Here is a 20,861-nt window from a genome sequence, read left to right on the forward strand (position 1 = left end):
CTCACTGATGCAATATCAATGACCACAGAAACGAGGTTGAGTCCGAACTGAATGCTTTAATAGACAAGATGTTTCCCCCAGCAGCTCAGGTACAGAAAGGAAGCTGTGGGGGATACACGGGCTCTTATACCCTGCCTTACTGGGTGGAGCTACCTTACAATTCTAACCAATGGGTGACTAGTGTTACATACCATTGGGCCAATGAGCAGCGAGCCTTCTCCACCAATGGTGTCTCGGCAGCTGCCGTGCAAGAGTCTCAACCGGCCAGATGTGGTTAGAACCATGCCGTTGGGAATTCGGCCAATCGAGACTGGAGCATCACTGGGAGGGCCTCTGGCAATGGCCCCCTAGCCGCGCCGCGTAAATCGTGCAAATCAGGAGCGACGCCGGGCCCAATTCGGGCGTAAAAGTCGATTCTCCCCGATTTTGGGGCGGGGCTGCGGAGAATCCAGCCCAGGAACTCTGAATGACAGCTCTCGGCTAACTTTGTGCACACAGAATACTTGCACAGGTTGTGGAGTTTTTAAAATCTACTTTCATATTCAGCTTTAGTACAATGGAGTGACTCCAACTGCATTCGCTAACGAAACAGTGAAGAGATTCTAACAGTAAAAACAGCTGCTGCGTTATTTTCTACAATCACCGAGTAAGATCTTCGAGTATTGTGGTGAATGTAATTCACACTGTAATATATATTATACCATGTCACTGTAAGCTCGACATACGAGCAGTTGAGTTGCCCTACCACTAGGGGGAGTTGCACTGGGAATGTACAGGAGTTTGTACTTGGGCTCCACCCTTGGTCCACCCACGGCTCCCCCCCCTAGACTGACGTATAAAGGATGATGCCGAAGAGCCAGCCACCAGTTCATCTGGAGTTCATCGTGTTACAGGCTGGCTCTGTTGTAAGTTGATTAAAACCACTGTTCACATCCTAAAGCACGTGTCTCGTGAATTGATGGTCACATCAATTTAATCAACTTAGGAAACAGTAAGGAACAACCATGGAATCAGCCCTCAAGCCTGAGCGACTGGAACTTGACCCGCAGGATGCAGAGGCAAAAGAAATCTTTTTGCATTGGCTCCGATGTTTTAAGGCCTACCTGGCTGAAGCAAGCACCACAGAAACGACGGAGGAGCAGAAACTCAGCCTACTGCACGCAAGGGTGAGCCACCATATATCCACTCAACTAAACTGTACCGGCTCATATACTGAAGCCCTAGCTCTACTCGATAAAATGTACGTGAGGCCTGTAAATTAGGTCTACGTGTGACATGTGTTTACTACTCGCCGCCAACGGCCTACGGAATCACTCGAAGAATTCCTCAGAGAACTAAAAACTCTATCTCGGGATTGTAACTATCAGGCTGTAACTGCTGCAGAGCATAGAGAACTTGCTGTCCGCGATGTCTTTGTTGCAGGCCTGAGATCAAATTACGTGCGCCAGCGACTGCTGGAAAAGGGGGCCCAAAATCTTGAAGATACTGTTGAACTTGCTACGACTATGGAGGTCTCATTTCGCAGCCTCACCTCGTTCCCCGCGGACCCCACGACCCCGTCATGGGCCCCCGACCAGCGAATCCCTCAGGCCTGCGCCGCGCGGTCGCCCAACCACAATGCTGCTCCAGCCTACCACTTTTGTGGCCAGCCCCAGCACCCGCGGCAGCACTGCCCGGCCCGCAACGCGACCTGCAGCAGCTGCGGGCGAAAAGGACAATATGCCAGAGTGTATCTGGCGAAGAAAGCCCCAGCCTCTAACCCTCCCACGGCTCAAAGCACTCGTTCCCCGAATTCACAGGCCCGCAGGCCCCAAAATGCTGCAGCCTGTATGCCGACTCCGCCCCCACCCGACATGTGCGACTCATGGGGCCGGCCATCTTGGCAATCCTCCTCCATGAGGCCGGTCATGTGCGACTCATGGGGGTGGCCATCTTGGGATCCATCCCCTGCAAACTCTGAAACTTACCTCGACGACTACGAACTCAGAGGGCAGTCATCACGGGGCCAATCCAGCACAGCGGATCGAGCCGCCGACTACCCGCAACTCAGCGCAGTCACACTGGACCAATCGCGTCCAAAGCACCCCCACAACTCGATGGCAACGGTCCAAATCAACGGGTACAGCGCGCCGTGCCTTTTCGACTCCGGGAGCACCGAGAGCTTCGTACACCCAGATCTGATAAGACGCTGTTCGCTCCCCGTTTTCCCTGCGCGGCAAACTATCTCCCTCGCTTTGGGCTCCCACTCTGTTCAGATCCAAGGGCGCACCGCCGCAACTCTCACAATCCAAGGCGCTAGCTATTCTAACTTCCAACTCTACGTCCTGCCCGAACTCTGCGCGCCACTCTTATTGGGACTCGATTTTCAATGTAATCTCAAGAGTCTCACCCTCAGTTTCGGCGGATCCCTACCCCCACTCACTATCTGCAGCCTAGCCATGTTGCGAATCCCCCCCTCCTCTCTTTGCCAACCTCACTCCGGACTGTAAACCCGTAGCCACTCGCAGCAGGCGATACAGCCGGCAGGATAGGGTGTTCATCCGATCGGAGGTCCGAAGGCTTATCAGTGAGGGGATTATAGAGGCCAGCAACAGCCCCTGGAGAGCTCAGGTGGTGGTCGTCAAGACCGGGGAAAAATTCGGCATGGTCGTAGACTATAGTCAGACCATTAATAGGTTTACGCTCCTCGACGCGTACCCCCTCCCCAGGATTGCAGACATGGTTAACCAGATCGCCCAGTATCGGATTTTCTCCACGGTGGATCTGAAGTCTGCATACCACCAGCTCCCAATCCGCCCGGAGGACCGCCACTACACGGCGTTCGAGGCCGATGGCTGCCTCTTCCATTTCCTCCGGGTTCCCTTCGCCGTCACAAATGGGGTTTCGGTGTTCCAACAAGCAATGGACCGAATGGTGGACCAGTACGGGCTGCAGGCCATGTTCCCGTACTTGGATAACGTTACCATCTGCGGCTATGACCAGCAGGACCACGACGCCAACCTCTACCGTTTTCTCCCGACGGCTCAGAAACTAAATCTAACATATAACAAGGAGAAATGCGTTTTTCGCACGACCAGACTAGCCATCCTCGGCTATGCTGTGGAAAACGGAGTCCTGGGCCCCGACCCGGAGCGTATGCGCCCCCCTTAGAACTCCCTCTCCCTCATTGTCCCAAGGCCCTCAAAAGGTGCTTGGGATTTTTTTCCTATTACGCCCAGTGGGTCCCTCAATATGCGGACAAAGCCCGCCCAGTCTTTAAAGCCACACTATTTCCCCTGTCAGCTGAGGCGCGCCAGGCCTTCAACTGCATCAAGTAGGACATCGCCAAGGCTGCCATGCGGGTGGTGGATTAATCCACTCCATTCCAGTTTGAGGGCGATGCCTCAGAGGTCGCTCTTGCAACCACATTAAATCAGGCAGGGAGACCAGTCGCATTTTTCTCCCGAACCCTCTCTGCTTCGGAACTCCGACACTCGGCAGTCAAAAAGGAAGCACTAGCCATTGTGGAGGCTATTCGTCACTGGAGGCACTACCTCGCAGGTAGGAGGTTCACCCTCATCACCGACCAAAGATCGGTTGCCTTCATGTTCGACAACTCGCAAAGGGGCAAAATTAAAAACGATAAAAGTCTGCGGTGGAGGATCGAACTCTCCACCTATAGTTACGATATCAAGTATCAACCGGGAAGCTCAACGAGCCCCCAGATGCCCTGTCCCGCGGGACGTGCGGTAGCGCACAGAGCGACCGCCTAAAAGTAATCCACAATGACCTCTGCCACCCGGGGTAACCCGGCTCGCCCACTACATTAAAGCCCGGAATCTACTTTTCTCCACTGAGGAGGTAAAAGCTGTCACCAGGGATTGCCCGATCTGTGCGGAGTGCAAACCGCACTTCTATAGACCAGACAGGGCCCACCTGGTCAAGGCTTCTAGGCCCTTTGAATGCCTCGCGATCGATTTCAAAGGGCCACCCCCTCAACTAACAGGAACGTGTACTTCCTGAACGTAATAGACGAGTTCTCCCGCTTCCCCTTCGCTATCCCGTGCCCCGATATGACCTCTCACACAGTCATTAGGGCCCTGCATAGTATCTTCACCCTGTTCGGTTTCCCCAGCTATGTACACAGCGACCGGGGTTTGTCCTTTATGAGCGACGAGCTCTCTCTCTCCACCTGCCCGTTCCCCCTGGGGTTATAGCTGGTAGTCCTGCTCGACAAGGGGAACGGGCAGGTGGAGAGAGAGAATGCGACGGTCTGGAAGACCGTCCTACTGACCCTCCGGTCCAGGAATCTCCCAATCTCCCATTGGCAGGAAGTCCTCCCAGACGCACTCCACGCTATTAGGTCCCTCTTATGTACCGCGACCAACCAGACCCCTCATGAGAGGCTCTTTATCTTTTCCAGGGGCACTACCACGGGGGGTCTCACTCCCGGCATGGCTGAAGACACTAGGCCCTGTACTCCTCAGGAAGCACGTCAGGGCGTACAAAACTGACCCCCTTGTAGAGAAGGTGCACCTGCTCCACTCAAACCCCCAGTACGCTTTCGTAGAGTTCCCTGATGGCCGCCTGGACACCGTATCCCACCAGGACCTAGCACCTGCAGGATCCAGTACCCCCACTACCACTGCAGAGGTACCCCTCACACTACATCCCACTCAACCGCCCCCCGTGCCCGTACGCCTACTAGCTCGCTACATTTGTTTCGAGCGCCCGCGCCAGCTAGCTCCCAGCGCCCCCAGTCCCCAGTCAAACCAGACGGGTACGGAGCTCGGACAGAATCATCCCCGGAGTCCGCCATCGTACCCCAACCCACAACACTCATCCAGCCACCACAAGAGGCTGCAACCCAGGTGCTCCGCAGATCGCAGCGGACGACTCGACCACCGGACAGACTCAACCTGTGAACCACCACCACCGCCGGACTTGATTTTTTTCTAGGGGGTGAATGTGGTGAATGTAATTCACACTGTAATATATATTATACCATGTCACCGTAAGCTCGACATACGAGCAGTTGCGTTGCCCTATCACTAGGGGGAGTTGCACTAGGAATGTATAGGAATTTGTACTTGGGCTCCACCCTTGGCTCCACCCACGGCTCCGCCTCCTAGACTGACGTATGAAGGATGATGCGAAGAGCCAGCCACCAGTTCATCTGGAGTTTATCGTGTTACAGGCTGGCTCTGTTGTAAATTGGTTAAAACCACTGTTTACATCCTAAAGCACGTGTCTCGTGAATTGATGGTCACATCAAATGTGCCGTGAGTTTATTGTATGAGCACTGAAAATGGCAGGTCATCGATGCAAAGGTTTCTAAACATTTTGTTGTGAAGTAGAAAATGGATTAAAATCAGCTTGGGCTGCACATTCTGCCCGTGTCTGCGTGGGTTTCGCCCCCACAACCCAAAAATGTGCAGAGTAGGTGGATTGGCCGTGCTAAATTGCCCCTTAATTGGAAAAAATAATTGGGTAATCTAAATTTAAAAAAAAAATCAGCTTGGGCAACTGGGCCAAGTTTGACATTTGGTTGTTAAAATTCAGTTTTGTCTAAATCAATCTTTTACTCTCCTTTTAAATCACTTTCCCAACATGCAGGAAATGCAATGTATTCAAAAGCTAGCCCCTTACAAAATAAAGCAGCAAATAAATAACAGAAGAATTTGATCCCAAAAAAACTGATTTAAACCCCCCCCCCCTCCCCCCCGCATCACACTGCTATCCATCTCCACACAGCCTGGCATCCCTCACTCTGTTGAAAAGAAAATTCGCCCAGGACAGGATGATCAAGCATCACCTCCTACATTAGATTTCTTCTGTAGCTTCCACAATGCTTCACCAGTTGGAAGAAGCTTGGAACTGGAATATGGTATTTATGTGTCATTCTGCAAATCAAAACTGTTTATGCGGAAAGACTTGAAAGCACAACTTCTGCAGCAAACAGGAATGTTAAAAATTAGCACCTGAAATGAATCATCCTGGGCTGCTGTGCCAAAATATTTCAGGAAAAGAAGCAGGTGGCTGATGAGAGTTATGACCTGGAATGCATTGCCAGAAAAGGTGGATAGAGCTTCCACAGAGCTAGCACTGACATAGCGGACCAAATGACCTCTTTCAGTGTGATAAGGTTCTATCATTCTAAAAGCTGAGAAACCACAGGAGAATGCCTTGCATATTTTATCGGCCTCAACAAGAAACATCATCCAGAATTATGACCAAGTAAGACTTTAGGGAAAAAAATCCCACTCATACTCCTTCAGCCTTTGATTCCGTCCTCCCTTAAGAAATGCCCTCCAACATCCCAACAGCCCCCGTCCATCAAACACCCCTCCTGACCTCCTGCCCTCCACCATCCCAACATCCTTCCTCCCACCAACCACCCCTCCTGCCCACCATCCCAACATTCCCCTCCAACCAACCACCTCTCCTGCCCTCCGCCATTCAACATCCCAACACTCCCTCCCCCCACCAACCACCCCTCCTGACCTCTTGCCCTCCACCATCCCAACATCCCCCCTCCAACCAACCACCCCTCCTGCCCCCCGCCATACCAACAGCCCAACATTCCCCCCTCCCTCCAACAAACCACCCCTCCTGCCCTCCGCCATTAAACATCCCACCTCCCACCAACAACACCCCCCCCCCCCAACTCATATCCTCCAAGATTAAGATTCCCAAATTCCAACTGATAGGTGAACAAGGTGTGCTAACAGGGCTGTATTTCAACATGTCTAACAGGGCTAAAGCATGTATCTCCGGCCTGCGTATCGTATGATCAGTTATCTGTGCAATTCACACCTTCACAAGGGTGCAGGGTGACGCTCAGGGACCTGCCTCCCTTTAATATGAAAGCATTTCTTCATCAGGGAGAGCACATTGCTTGAAATTGTTTGGTGCAGGGAGCAATATGCATCATTTAAGAGTGGTTGTCTTAGATTATAAATAAGTGACTTGAAAAGTGGAGCTGATACTCACGCATTAGAAAGACAAATATTTTTCTGCAAAGTTTGGAACATCTTATTAACTTTTGTTGTGTAAGTTATTTTCCTGTGAAAAATAATGGCTCAAACCTGTCTATTCCTTGATGTGACAATTGCAATTTCAAACAAGAAAATCAGAGCTTGACAGCCAAATTTTAAAAAACTAGCAAATTTAACAGGCAAAGCAATCATTACCAGATTTTACCACTATGACTGTTTTGTATAGGAAATGAAAGTATTTTCAATGCATTGTATTTGCTTGCCATTTACAGTGAAAGATTGATGATATTTGAATTGTAAAATAAATTTTGCTGCAATATGTTTTTTCAATGCTATTTTTGCTGGCATGGTTATTCTCCTCAATGGCGGTTAACAGTTCTGGGCAACACAGACAGCCCATCCCATTTGGCATCATACCACTGCATTTGTGTTAGTGTCAAATCTGTAATCGATGAGAGGATTCACGGCACAGAGGGCAGTGTACCTGCCTCTGAGTCAGAAGCTTCAGGTTCGAATCCCAACCCAGGACTTGATGGCCGAGGAAAGTGTTCTCATAACATGGCCAAACAGATTCCAGCACACGCGAATGGAAGGTGGCAAGAGTGGGAGATTCCTCGTCAGCTATGTAATGGAAAGAAAGTTAGAGGGCAGTCTTCTCTATTTCAGACACTAAGAGCTCCCGCCAGCAGAGAACCTGGTGCTACTACCAGCCTCCCAGAACAGGCGCCGGAATGTGGCGACTAGGGGCTTTTCACAGTAACTTCATTTGAAGCCTACTTGTGGCAATAAGCAATTTTCATTTCATTTCAAGAGTGTCAGGGAGATGCAATTCCATCCATACAAATTGGCCAGCACGCTGCCCACGTTCATTGCGCCCGAGTCCCGAGTCCCCCACGCTTGTGACTCACTGGGGTTGCGATTCCAATTGTGAGCCTGTTAATCTGGAGCAGATTTTAAGCACTCCATTCATCCCTAATCTCATTCCAGCCAAGAAGATGGCTGCTAAAAGACCTGCACCACGCTTCCTTGATGGGGCGTCCACAGGACGCTGGATGCCATTGAGGAGAGGCGGGACACCCTCTTCCTCAGGGTGTGGCGGAGACACCAGCCAGCTTTAATGAATCAAGCCTGGGATGAAATGGTTGATACAGTGAGTGCGGGCAGCCTCACCAAGAGGACCAGCATGCAATGCAGAAAGAAGATGAACGACCGCCTCCCAACAGCTCGGATGAGTAACCATCCATGTGACCCAACACCTGCCCCCAAACTCTTATATTCCAGTAACACCCCATCTCCCAGCATGTCCTTCAGAACCCACCCTCCAGGAACCCCCAACACATACCCTGCCCTCTTTGCCCAGATGCCTTTCCCACATGTGCCACCAGCTAGAAATCACCCCCATAAAACTGAAGTGTCGGTAACTCACTATGTCCTTTTGTTTCCCCAAGGATAAAGCAGGCCATAATCAAAGGGAGCATCAGAGGACGGGCGAGAACATGCCCGGGATGCAGGTCCACACCCCCATTGAAAAAAGGGCTATGGAACTCACGGGGCAGGTCGAGGACCAATCCAGATGTCCTATCTCAAGAGCATCTTTCATCTCCCACATCCCTGACCTTCCCAAGAGCTGGCACCATGTCCTCTGCCTTCCAGGATCCCCATCAGATGAGGCCGGGCCATCCGGGGTCGCAACCCCCTCCCTCCAGACCCTCAAAACACCCAGAGCAGACTTCCGGGGAAGACACTAGTTTCTCATTGCAGCTTTCACCAGCACCATCCACCAGCACAGAGACTGTTACCTCGGTGAGACATGTTAGCGGTCAGGCTCCTGGCTCACCCTCCGGTAAGCACTACACACATGCTGCACCACATCAGATGGAGGCAGGACTTGTGAGGAAGCGGCCAGTCCCAGGGGACAGCTGCCCCTAGACAGATGTCGCACCTCTGGAAAAGATGATCCCATCACAGGTGCAGTTGCAAATTCAGAGCCAGAATTTACAAGAGGGTGATGTCAGCAACATTCCAGCTCCTGAAAGTACAGCTGGAACAGTCCAATCGCCTTCAGACGCAGGAGATGGTGTTGACAAAGTCTGGCACCCAGGCCAACACCGAAAGGATAGTTTCTGCGGTGAAAGGCCTGGGGCAAGAAGTCAGAGCCACGTGTCAGGACGTCCAAGGCTTTGGTCACACTGTTCTGTCCAGGAAGACCCAGGAACAGGTGGACAAGTCCAGGCACACATGGACATTGTTGCAGTGCTCTAGAACTTGGCCCACTCACAAAGGGTCATGGCTGAGGACATCAAGAGCAATGGCTGGGCATTGAGCAATATTAACCAGTCACAGACGGAAATGGCTGAGGCAATGAGAAACATGGTCACTCATTGAGCCACATGTCCCAGTCAAAGAGCACTATGGATAAAGGCATCAACACCATGGTTCAGATGAGAGCGAGGATCCAGAATTGGCAGCGCCAGATGATGTTGAGGCTCACTCCGGCTGCCCCTCTGTCCCAGGGAGTAGCAACTGATTGGCAGCAGGCAGAATAGAATGGCACTTCCTCACCTGTGACACTCAAAAACCGGAGGGTCCATCCAGGCCTTGGCCCTCCGGAGGACGGCCACCAAGGGCATCACAGGGCAGAGGGTGAGACAAGTAACAGGCTGCCTCCACTCCTGGGGCTGGATTCTCCCCTACCCGGCGGGGTGGGGTTCCTGATGGGATGGAGTAGCGTGAACCACTCCGGCGTCGGGCCGCCCCAAAGGTGCGGATTTCTCCGTACTTTAGGGGCCAAGCCTTCACCTTGAGGGGCTAGGCCCGTGTCGGAGTGGTTCCCGTCCCGCCGGCTGGCGTGGAAGGCCTTTGGCGCCACACCAGCCGGGGCCGAAGGAACTTCGCCTGCCGGCAGAAGTCCACGCATGCGCTGGAGCGTCAGCGGCTGCTGACATCATCCACATGCATGCGCAGGGGAAGGGGTCACGTCCGCGTTGGCCATGCGTAGTCTATGGCCGAGGCGGAAGAAAAAGACTGTCCCCACGGCACAGGCCCGCCCACGGTTTGGTGGGCCCCGATCGAGGGCCAGGCCACCATGGGGGCACCCCCCGGGGCCAGATCGCCCCGCGCCCCCCCCAGGACCCCGGAGCCCGCTCGCGCTGCCTAGTCCCGCCGGTAAGGGAGGTGGTTTGATTCACGCCGGTGGGACCGGCATGACAGCAGCGGGACTTCGGCCCATTGCGGGCCGGAGAATTGCAGGGGGCGGGGCGACCAGGGTGGCACGAATCCCGCCCCCGCCGAATCTCTGGTGCCGGAGACTTCGGGAGACGCCGGGGGCGGGATTCACGCCGGCCCCCGTCGATTTCCGACCTGGCGGGGGGTCAGAGAATCCAGCCCCTGATGTGCAATTTGGCAGAACACCTAAAAGGAGCAGGAGGCCATGGAAGATCAGAGAGTTAGATAACAATTAAGTTGTCACGGGTGTTGATGAACATAGTGAGTCAGGGGGAAGGGGACACCAGCTGGAAAAACACACCATTAAACATTTTCCCATCACCAGTCCAATCTGTCTCTCATTGTTGTCCCATGGGTAGGAAGATTGGGCTGGGTGTTGGGCTGTGACAGGGAGTGAGTTTAGTGCACATCGCGCCCTTGGTCATCCGAAAGGCAATCACCTGCACCAAGAGGTGATAGACCATGGCACCATGGAAGCCACAGTGTTATACAGCAGACAAGTATGACAGCATCCCCACTCTATGATCCCAATGCTTCCTCCATCTCGCCCCACCTCCCCTCCCCCAAAATAATGTGGTCCATGAGAAGGACCCCCTATCACACAACCAGAGATCATCCCAGGGAACAGTGGTATGTCATCTGAAAGACGGGAGTCAGACTTTGTCAGACAATGAGAAGCACCAGGACTCATTTCACAGCAAGTGGTCATCATCCTCTTTCCCACAGACAGGACCCGCTGATACTGCCAACCCAGGCCCAACACCCTGATGTGATGCTGGTATGACCCTTGAAGGGGGATGGAGAGCTGTCACCATGGAATGGGGTGTAGGGCTAAGGGGAAGGTGGGGTGAAAGGCGACGACGACGGTGTAGTCTAGGGTAATGACCCCACGTAATCCATCACCTCCCTTAGTCCAATCAGGACCCCAGTCCCTGCACCTTCGTATCCTCAACCCTCGGGAACTCCAACCCATCCAAAAACACCTCATCCCCCACTGGAGGCCCCGAGTTATACAACCTCCGATAAAAGTCCTCAAAAATCCTGTTCACCCACTCTGACTGCGAGACAACCATGCCCCTCTCGTCCCTCACCCTTGCAATCTCTCTCGCCACCGCCTGCTTCCTCAACTGCCGGTTTCTCTCCACACTCATAAACCGCCCCTCAGGCTCTACACAATTGTTTCACCGCCTTTCCCGTGGACACCAGTCCAAACTCCATTTGAAGGCTCTGCCTCTCTTTTAGTAACACCTCCTCAGGTGCCACTAAATATCTCCGGTCCACCCACAGAATGTCCTCCACCAGTCCGTTCCACCTGAATCGACATAAACTCCCCCCCCCCCCCCCCCCCCCCCCCCCATTACCATCGCTTTCAGCACCTCCCACAGAATGGAGGCAGAAACCTACCTCGTGTTGTTCAGCTCCACATAATTTCGGATGGCCACCCTCACCCTCTCACAAATCCCCTTGTCTACCAGTAACACCACATCCAACCTACCACCTCCAGCAACAATGACTTGTCTAAGTCAAAGATATCAATCCGGTGGTACACCCAGTGCACATGCAAGAAATGCGAAAAAACTCCTTCACCTTTGGCCTCTCAAAGGGCCATGGGTCCGCCCACCTCATACGCTCCACCCTCTCTTTCGCCGTAGCCAAAACCTTCAGGGTGCTGGAGCACAACCAGTTCTAGCCAGGATCCAGAACCATATTAAAATCTTCCCCCATAATCCCCCATAATCAGCTGGTGCATGTCCCTGTCTGGAATCTTCTCTAAAACCTGCCTCAAAAATTCCACATCATCCTAATTCGGTGCATTTACATTCACTAGCACCACAAGCATCCCCTCCAGCTTCCCACTAACCATCACAAAGCTACCCACCCCCCCAGACCGGTTACAATACTGACGACCTCAAGGCAGTTGTCAACTTGAGGCCACCTGGAGCAGATGTGCTCCTCCTAGCCCAGGTGCTGCCAGATCTGCCACCATCTGGCACAGTCTCCTGGGTGAGGTGGACTCAATGGCGGCATACGCCGTCCAAAAGATCCTTGAAGGAAAAGCATCGACCGTAAAAGCATGGCCTGATGTAGCGCCGCCTTCATACCTCCTCCTTGGCCTGGTAGTAGGCCGGCATGGAAGCCTCACCGGCTGGCCCTTGCTGTTCTTGGGAAGGCTCCTGCTGTGCAGGGTCTTCTCTGGGCAGACCCTGGCACTCTCACCATCGTGCATCCACTCCAGCCACAGCGGCCAGGTAGGTCGTGAGCACGGCAGGCTGAGTTCCAAATTCCATTTCTGTGCGAGGGGAGAGGGGAGAGAGAGAGAGTTTGCATGTTTGCACTGGCAGGGGACGGGTCTGCCGCCCTACACAAATCCCAAATTTGGGCTGGCATGGGTTTCCCAAATTTAACAGCAGAGAGTGAATCCCACCCAGATCCTCTACCCTCATTATCCATAGCTCCAGACTATAATATGCATGGAAAAGTGCACGTTGCCACAGCAACATGGACTCCCTGAGAACCTGTAACCCCATCGTCAACATGCAAACAATTAAATAAAGCAATAAATGAAAAATCTGAGATTTAGTGTTTTTTTAAAAAATTGTACAAAAACATCGTCAGAACACCTGCCGCACTGTCCAGCAGTGCTCATCTCGCCAGTAGCTTGCATAGGCCTGTATTCCAAACTCTTTTGCAAATAGCATACAGCTTGTCCAGTGAATTAGGCCAAGTATCTATAAACATTTTTCTATGCTCTGCAGAAATGCTTTGCGAAAAAAGGATTCCAAGTGCAAGTAACAGAGGATACAGCATCCAAATAACAACCTATCAATTATTTAGCAACATTTTGGAAAGCAGGACTCAACTAGGGTTTAGTTACAAAATGGAAACAAAATGAATATATCACAAACCTGCCTTTGTAGTATCACTGTTTTATTTATATTTGATAGGACATGGAAGAAATAAAACCCTCCAGCATGACTATGTACACAATACTGAAATTCATGGTTGTATTTACTTATGTATTCTAGCAGTTCTATGATATTGCTAACAGATAGTAAGCTATTAAGATGTTTAGCTGCTACATTCGCCTATCCCTTTAAAGCTATCGCTCAAATATTCCTTGTGGGAATCTTGCTGTTTACAGAAATTGTAGCACCAGCATGCACGGACTCGAAACCGGAAGTGCGGGGGCCCGCATCCGCAGCTAAAGCTGCGTGAATCACTCTGGGTCCCTGCTAGCCCCCTGAAGGTGAGTGAGTTTGCTTATCTTTTTTATCGGAAACTCGGGAGTGAAACGCCAGCATTTTTACGCCGGCGTGGGAACATAGTCCCATTTTGGGAGAATCCAGCCCCACATCCATTTATTTTGCAGGTATTCAGACAGCCTACCCCCCCTTTCTCTCCCCTCCCACCCGCCTATTCAAGCCGCTCTTTTTATACCCATCTCTGCTTCCGATTTCAATGTGATATCTTCTGGGAAATGTATGTGTGACTTGCTGTGAAATGAAACACATGTTCAGGGAAGCACTGCCCCTCTCAACTCCGTCCATTGCTGTGTTACAAGTTTAGTTCATCAACCTCTTCAGTGATCTCCCCAAGGCAGATTTGGGCTTAATTCTCCCCTCTTTAATTCACTGGGTCTTGTGCTGCCCTCTTAAATCCCCATACTGTTACATTAGAGATGTAATATATATATTACTCATTTGTCTTGCCGAGTTTTATTTGACTTGATGATAAATAGTCAAAGTCTTCCTGTTGATGACAAATTATTTATTCAGTAACAAAATAATATACTTGTGAGTATTTTTACTTTAATACTTTGACTAGTAATAGAATCAACTAAGATTAGATTAAATTAACAATTAATATAATGCACTGCAGTCTGAGCTGGTCACACCTATCCTCTAGCTGCAATACACACACACTAACCTTAAGAAAGAGCGGGAAACTCCTTATATAGTTCCTGTTAGTGTTGTCATCTCGTGATCATCTGACTGTACTGACTGCATTACCCAATTATGTATTTACATATACTGAGATCACTACACATACAATCTCCCTTTAAATGACTCAACGCTTTCTTCTTTCCTTCCCTCCTGGTCTTTTTCCTTCCCTCCATCCTTCCAGCGCCTCTTTCAAATTCCATTTATTCCCAGCACATTCCGAATCCAATTCATTTCCCTTGATCTGATGACTTTAATGAAACAATATTTTCCTTATAAATTGCTAACACCTGCTGTTCCTATCACTTTCTCTTTGCATTTTCACAGTGTCTTCATTGCAGTGTTAATGTAAGCCTACTTGTGACAATAATAAAGATTATTGTTATTATTTCCAAACCCATTTTTAAAAATCTCTCATAATTGATAAATTATTTGTTGAAGGGTTCAGGTCAATGATGATTTCAATATTTTTCTGCAAAAATGTTTTGCATCTAGTTTTTTGCATCTTGTTTTGCAACCTTCAGGGTCACAGACAATGGGTGACCTCCCAACCGACGTGGTTCCAACGTGATCCCTGCGTGATCTGGCACAGATGGTCCACTGTCCCTTGGGACAGACCCAGTCGTCACTGGCAAATGTTCTATGTCATCTGGAGGAATGTTGTTCCCCTCCCGTACATCGTGATTGGCAGTGTCTCCTCTGAGCCACCTCAATGTGTGGGCCTGCCCCCCCCCCCCCCGGTAACTCAGCAGACTGTGCCATCCCTTCCTCTGCAGGGCACTGCTCCTGTCCATGTGCAGCTACACGTTGGCGTCCTCTATCCTGGTAAACTGCAATCGTAAGAACCATCAACTCCTCTAGCTCCATCACCCTCACACTCCAAGAACTGAAATAGATTAAGCGGATCTGTGGGCAATGAGGAACCCTGTCAATGCTCTGACCTATTTCTCTGTCAAGACATTGGACATTCAGCCTAACAAGTTCCTTTCCAATGATCTTCACTCCCTTACTCTCACACAGAATGGCCATGTCACTACACAAGCCTCTCCCTTGTCATAGGTGGGCACCTACCTTGGAAAGTGTTAGTGGCCTGAAGAATCCCCTAAGGGTGTGGACTGAGGGCACATGTGTATACTCATTTGAACCGTGTGATGATGTGCCGGGTGTTATGGAGGGGGGGAGGGTGGGGAGGAGGGGGTGTGCAGAACGCTACCATAACACTTCTTGTTTCAGGGCTGCCTGCTGAGCTCTGTGACCCTTTTCCCTTTTATTGGGAACTAAACCTGTGATACCTCTCTCTTATGGAGAGATGAGTGTAAGCCATGGAGGTCAATTCTTGAGGGCTTAGCTCCCACCTATTTTGATCAACATAAGTAACCATGTTAGATGTGTTAGATGCTGTGGTATGAAGAGGCAAGAGTTCAGCTCCTTTTTCACCAACACACCTTTAATGGTTCAAACTCACTCTGCACAGAACTCTACAGATCATCACAAGCTCCAGAGTCCACCTGAAGCCCCTTTACATATCAGTGTCAATCATTGAACACTTAACATAAATGAAACAATCATTGAACACTTAACATAAATGGGACAACTAATTGCAATGTCTCTTAACCCATTACTTAACAACAAAGTCAACTTAAATCAAACAAACTGAAGGGCAAATTAAAGGTACAGTCCCTTAAAGGGAGGGGCTCAGCTTCCAAAGGGTTAACTAGTGGGTACTCATCAGTAGCAGAATCATGCATTGCAATACTGACTCAATGGGCCTAATTGGCTTATCAAGAAAGGATCAGGGATGTTATAAGGGAAGCGCTTTCCTTCTGTGGCAAGTGAGGCTCACCTGATTTATTTGAAGCCTCCATATTACATTCAACTTGATGTTTCGCTTTAACCTGCATTCCCCAACTCTCGTGGTTCGTGGATCATATAAACTTTCCATCTTGTACACCCAGCCACCCAAGATAATATCGCAAAGGCCTGACCTCCCGCACCATAGGCAGTGCCCATCCACACTGCTCATGCCCTACAGCTGTCCTTTGCAGTCTGAGGATGCCGGATAAATGTGACTGGCCTTATCGTCCCATTACTCCCATGGAGTTAATCAGCACCTCATGTCAGAGTCCCCCACATTTCCCAACTGAGATGGAGTGCCACCAAACCGCTCCTTGGCACTTCGCAATCACGCCTGTGCTGACCCTGTGGATGTTGCTGCTCCCACCACTTCCAGTTTGCTACCCCAGAAAGGCAATCCCTCCAAGGAACCATCGCTTAAACCTCAGTCAGGGCGACCGGAGATGCGCAAAGTCCACACCAAGCGCCAGATCCCATGGAGACCAAGAGCACTACAATAACCAAGACCCACAAAGGTCTGCGAGCAGCAACCCCTCTCCCCCCCTCCCCAAACTGCCAGGATGGAACCCCCCCTTTCCCCCTTAGGCCATGTCACCGTTCACGCTGACGGCTAATGTAGATCTAAAATTCCGCCCAATCCACCATCAGCGCAGTGGTTCCGGTCATTGTTTTCAGTTGTCAACATCTTGTACCTTCTTCCCAGTAAATCAATCTGCTCTTCACATTCCCCATAGCAACCAAACCACCCAAGCTAGCTGTAACATCGGATATTTGTAGCAGGTCACAAGACTCCCCTGCATTTTGGCTTAAATTAGAAAGACAGTACAAAAACATAACTATCTTATAAACTTTACATTTATAACAATTCATTCTAGCCAATCAAGACTTGGAAAAGTAGAGCAAGAATGGGCAATAGAGTAAGAGATAAAAAAAAACAATTTGTGAGAGTGAAAACAGCATAGCCTGAACCTTAGAAGAATGAAGGTGGAAAGATAGATTAAATTTGAAATACCTTGCGCAAAATAAGGGAATGTAGGGATTGTGGGTTTGGAAGTGCTGAAGTGCTCGCTAGTTAATGACCCAGAAGCCTGCCAACTAATTATTTCCACCGAGTTGCGAGTATCTGGAGGGTGCAGGTGACAGTTGTGACACATCTTCATGCTATTCTCCGAAATATTACCCTCAAAGCTGCTCTGGTCCATCGTGTCCAGAGGGCGAGTGGAGAGGCCGGACTGGTCAACTGATTGACATGCAACGGAAGCGAGATGGCACTACTACAAGACAGGGGCATAAGGATAGCAGTAACTGAACTCACGTGAGGCTGGCGCAATGGCTGTTTTGTCTCTTGTCCCCCACCTCGTTCTCAGCACCTGTTGCAGTCCAGTTCCTTGCTAGCAAGCTCAACGACACTTCCCTCAAATGGAGTGAGGGTATTCAGCTGGGGCACGACTCTGGCAGGCTGTGCCCGCTCATGACAATTGTGCTTGAGCTTCTCCTGCAATGAGAAAAATGGTGAGATTATAAGCAGGATTCATGTGGGTCAGATGGTAAAGATGCCAAGCGTGTGTGGCGGGTGAGTGGGAGCATAGATGTGAGGAGAGGATCCACCGGGGGGATAAGAGGTTTGCGGGGGTACGGCAGAATGATGTGAAACGCGCGGTATCCCCCTGATTTCTGCGATCAAGTGTTGCTGGGCTAAGCGAATCAGAGGCAGGGCGCCACGAGCACTGTGTGAAACTCATGGAATTTTTTTATTAAGTGGCTGAAGATACGGCAATTTTTCTCACTGACATTGCCAATGGGTTCTTTCTGGTTTTCTCATTGAAATCAACACTGTAAAAAAGTGAAAATATCTGCCCTTTGTCTCCCAAGTCTTTCAAAGAGGTGTTAGAAAAGTCAGAGTTTATAAACTGTCTAACTAATTCATAGAATTCATAGAATGGAGTTGTGTGTTTAGAAGATAGTTAATCATCATTTCTACCTGGAGACAAAACCTATATGATTCATATTGCCATGGAGATGGGTTTTGAGAGAGGAACAACCCATAGCAAGCTATTATAGTATTGACATAAGGTTTTCTCAGGACAACCCTGAACCTAACAGACCCAGAGAGAGAGATGCAAGAGAACACAGAGAGTCTCGCTTGTACACTAAGCAGAATGTGGCTGGGAACTTGCATTCAGATTGAAGAGACTAAGTTCATGAGGGTTTATATGAGGCTGGTTATCCTAACTTTGGCTAAAGGGAAGAATATTCATGGCAACCCTGGCCATGAAAGTCAGTTCAGGAATTAGAAGTCATTTGGTTGTGAAAGGAAAAAGGAAACAAGCCATCAGGGGTGGAGAATAGCTTTGGACTGGTTCCTGGGGAATGAAGTGTTCACTTAAGAGTAACATATGACCACAGAAGGGGATTTTCAGTCATGTACAGTTATATTGTCGACTGAAATAGTATTTAGTCAATGTTGTGTTTAGCTTGTTTGCTATTGTAAAAGTCTTAAAATTTGAAATCCTGTCAAGCGATCCTTTCACTCAGTTGCTGGAAATTCAAATAGCTTTCTAACCATTATTACTCTCTGTGGGGATCGTAACAGAATGTAGCAAGTGAGAGATATACTACAGATGGGAGGGGTTTAATTTAAACAACACTAATTTCTCCTTTCACCACCCCTCTGTTAACAGAAAGGGGTTTGACTTACTTCCCCCAATATAAACCATGACATATTTGGGGCAGCAGGGTAGCATGGTGGTTAGCATAAATGCTTCACAGCTCCAGGGTCCCAGGTTCGATTCCTGGCTGGGTCGCTGTCTGTGTGGAGTCTGCACGTCCTCCCCCTGTGTGCGTGGGTTTCCTCCGGGTGCTCCGGTTTCCTCCCACAGTCCAAAGATGTGCGGGTTAGGTGGATTGGCCATGATAAATTGCCCGTAGTGTGCTAATAAAAGTAAGGTTAAGGGTTGGGTTACAGGTATAGGGTGGATACGTGGGTTTGAGTAGGGTGATCATGGCTCGGCACAACATTGAGGGCCGAAGGGCCTGTTCTGTGCTGTACTGTTCTATGTTCTATATTTCCCTACCCCTCAGTTTTGGTGTGATCTAATTTCTATTAATAACTCCAAAGGAAACTCAAGATAGGATGAACTCAATGGGTTAGTTTATTTGCACACTCAAAATGCACAAAGTGGGTGATTGTGTTGCCTCCTTTACATTTAAAAGGCAAATGAAGGATAAAATAAAGGTAGATATACGGTGCAGAAACCACAGAGATAGGAATGTTTCACATGGATTCCAGAGCCTGGAAGTCCACTGACATTTTCCTACTTGGAGGTTGGTGGTCTGAAAACTGATGCTGGGTAATTCACTTTTCTGGTAGGGTTGACTTCACACAATGAGATAGGAATGCAGAGATGAATCAGTCTTGTAGACGAAAGTACAGAGGTTCCAGTAGAAACAGTGCTGATGGACAGAGCACTTTTTTCTGTGAGGCTGCTTGTCGGATGGTAAAATGGCAGACTGCATTTGCAGTACAGCAAAACAATGTAACTGGTTCCATAAACTAGAGGCCCATGTTACATGACTCCCGCCTCTGCATATCGTGTTTGATAAGGGATGTGTACCCCTCTTCTGGGCCCCCAAGATGCTCAATTGGCTCAACCATTAAGAATTGAAAAGATGGTTGCAGGGCCCTTTTGTCCCAGCAGATGAGTGAACTCCAGTTGGCCAAACTGGATTATGAAATTCAAATGGCCTTTTCGAGCTCTGAATTTGGTCTGTGCAGCTCACTTTGAGGGGGGCGGGCACCTGGGGGGGGGGGGGGGGGGGGGGGGTCATTAGTTTCTCTTCCGAGATAATGAGGTGCAAGTTTAATTGATACAAACTTTGGTGCAAACTTAGTTCAGTGACTATTTCAAGGTCGCACATTCTGTCCTGATCTTTTTATTAAGTGTTTGATCATTTAATTTTATCTTGTTAAATGATACCGTGCCCTCCACACCAACACAAATAAATTTCTGAAATAAAACTCTCAACACTAGCATCCAATTAAAATGTTATTAGTGGGCGCTACCAAATGGAAAATAGAAACGAGTCTTTATAATAAATTGCGAATCGGGCAGCAAAATTACCCTGCACGTTGAACGCAAGCAAATTCCTGAAAACGAACAATTGGATTAAGGTGTCCATGCCTAATAGCGAAATCGCAAATATAATGACAGCTGGAACAAAGTGGGTGGAACTCTATATCCAACAAAACTCGACCCCACAAAGATTTGTTGCAGCATGGAACACCGTGCCGGAATAAGAAACTCATGCACAGCGGCAATTTGAATCAAAACAGTGGATGAACATCTGAATCTGACACTTAAAGGCTCAAGCACGCATGGTCCTGTACTGTAATACTATTCACCTACAACTTGAAGATTTGCATAAGATACATGTTACTTGTTTTCCTCTCCCTCCTCCACCAAAGAACAAGTTTTTGTTATTGACTTTGGGACCAATTTTGGTTTTGGGACGTGAGTGGGCTAACTTTAAATACTCTTAACACCCTCTTATTTCTTTGGCCATTTGTAAACTCAACTGTGTCATGGTTGGAAGCTTAGAATATGGTAAAATATATAGAAAGGTCTAGAAGGGCATTTCTAGAAACATTTTTTAAGCCAATGACAGCTGCTTGAGGAATCAGCTGACTGGTATGACAACAGCTTATTTTTATGTAGCAACATTAATATAGTAAACTATTATGTCTCCTGGAGCTTCACAGCTTCCAATAAAATTTGACACCAAACCACATTCAGAAATGATAGGATAGTTAACCAACAGTTTGGTCAAAGAGATAGTTTCCAAGGAACAAATGAGAGAGAGGTGG

At 49.2% G+C, this 20,861-nt stretch overlaps 1 long non-coding RNA gene across 1 annotated transcript in view; it reads right to left on the reverse strand.

Annotated features, from left to right (window-relative positions):
• Positions 1–20,861, reverse strand: part of LOC119966847 — a 64,434-nt gene that overhangs the window by 16,408 nt on the left and 27,165 nt on the right. The window contains exon 3 of the long non-coding RNA XR_005460859.1: positions 17,313–17,492. This is a non-coding gene — a long non-coding RNA (uncharacterized LOC119966847). The remainder of the gene's footprint in view (positions 1–17,312; positions 17,493–20,861) is intronic.

Source organism: Scyliorhinus canicula, chromosome 6, assembly GCF_902713615.1.
Source record: "Scyliorhinus canicula chromosome 6, sScyCan1.1, whole genome shotgun sequence".
Classification (NCBI taxonomy): Eukaryota; Metazoa; Chordata; class Chondrichthyes; order Carcharhiniformes; family Scyliorhinidae; genus Scyliorhinus; species Scyliorhinus canicula.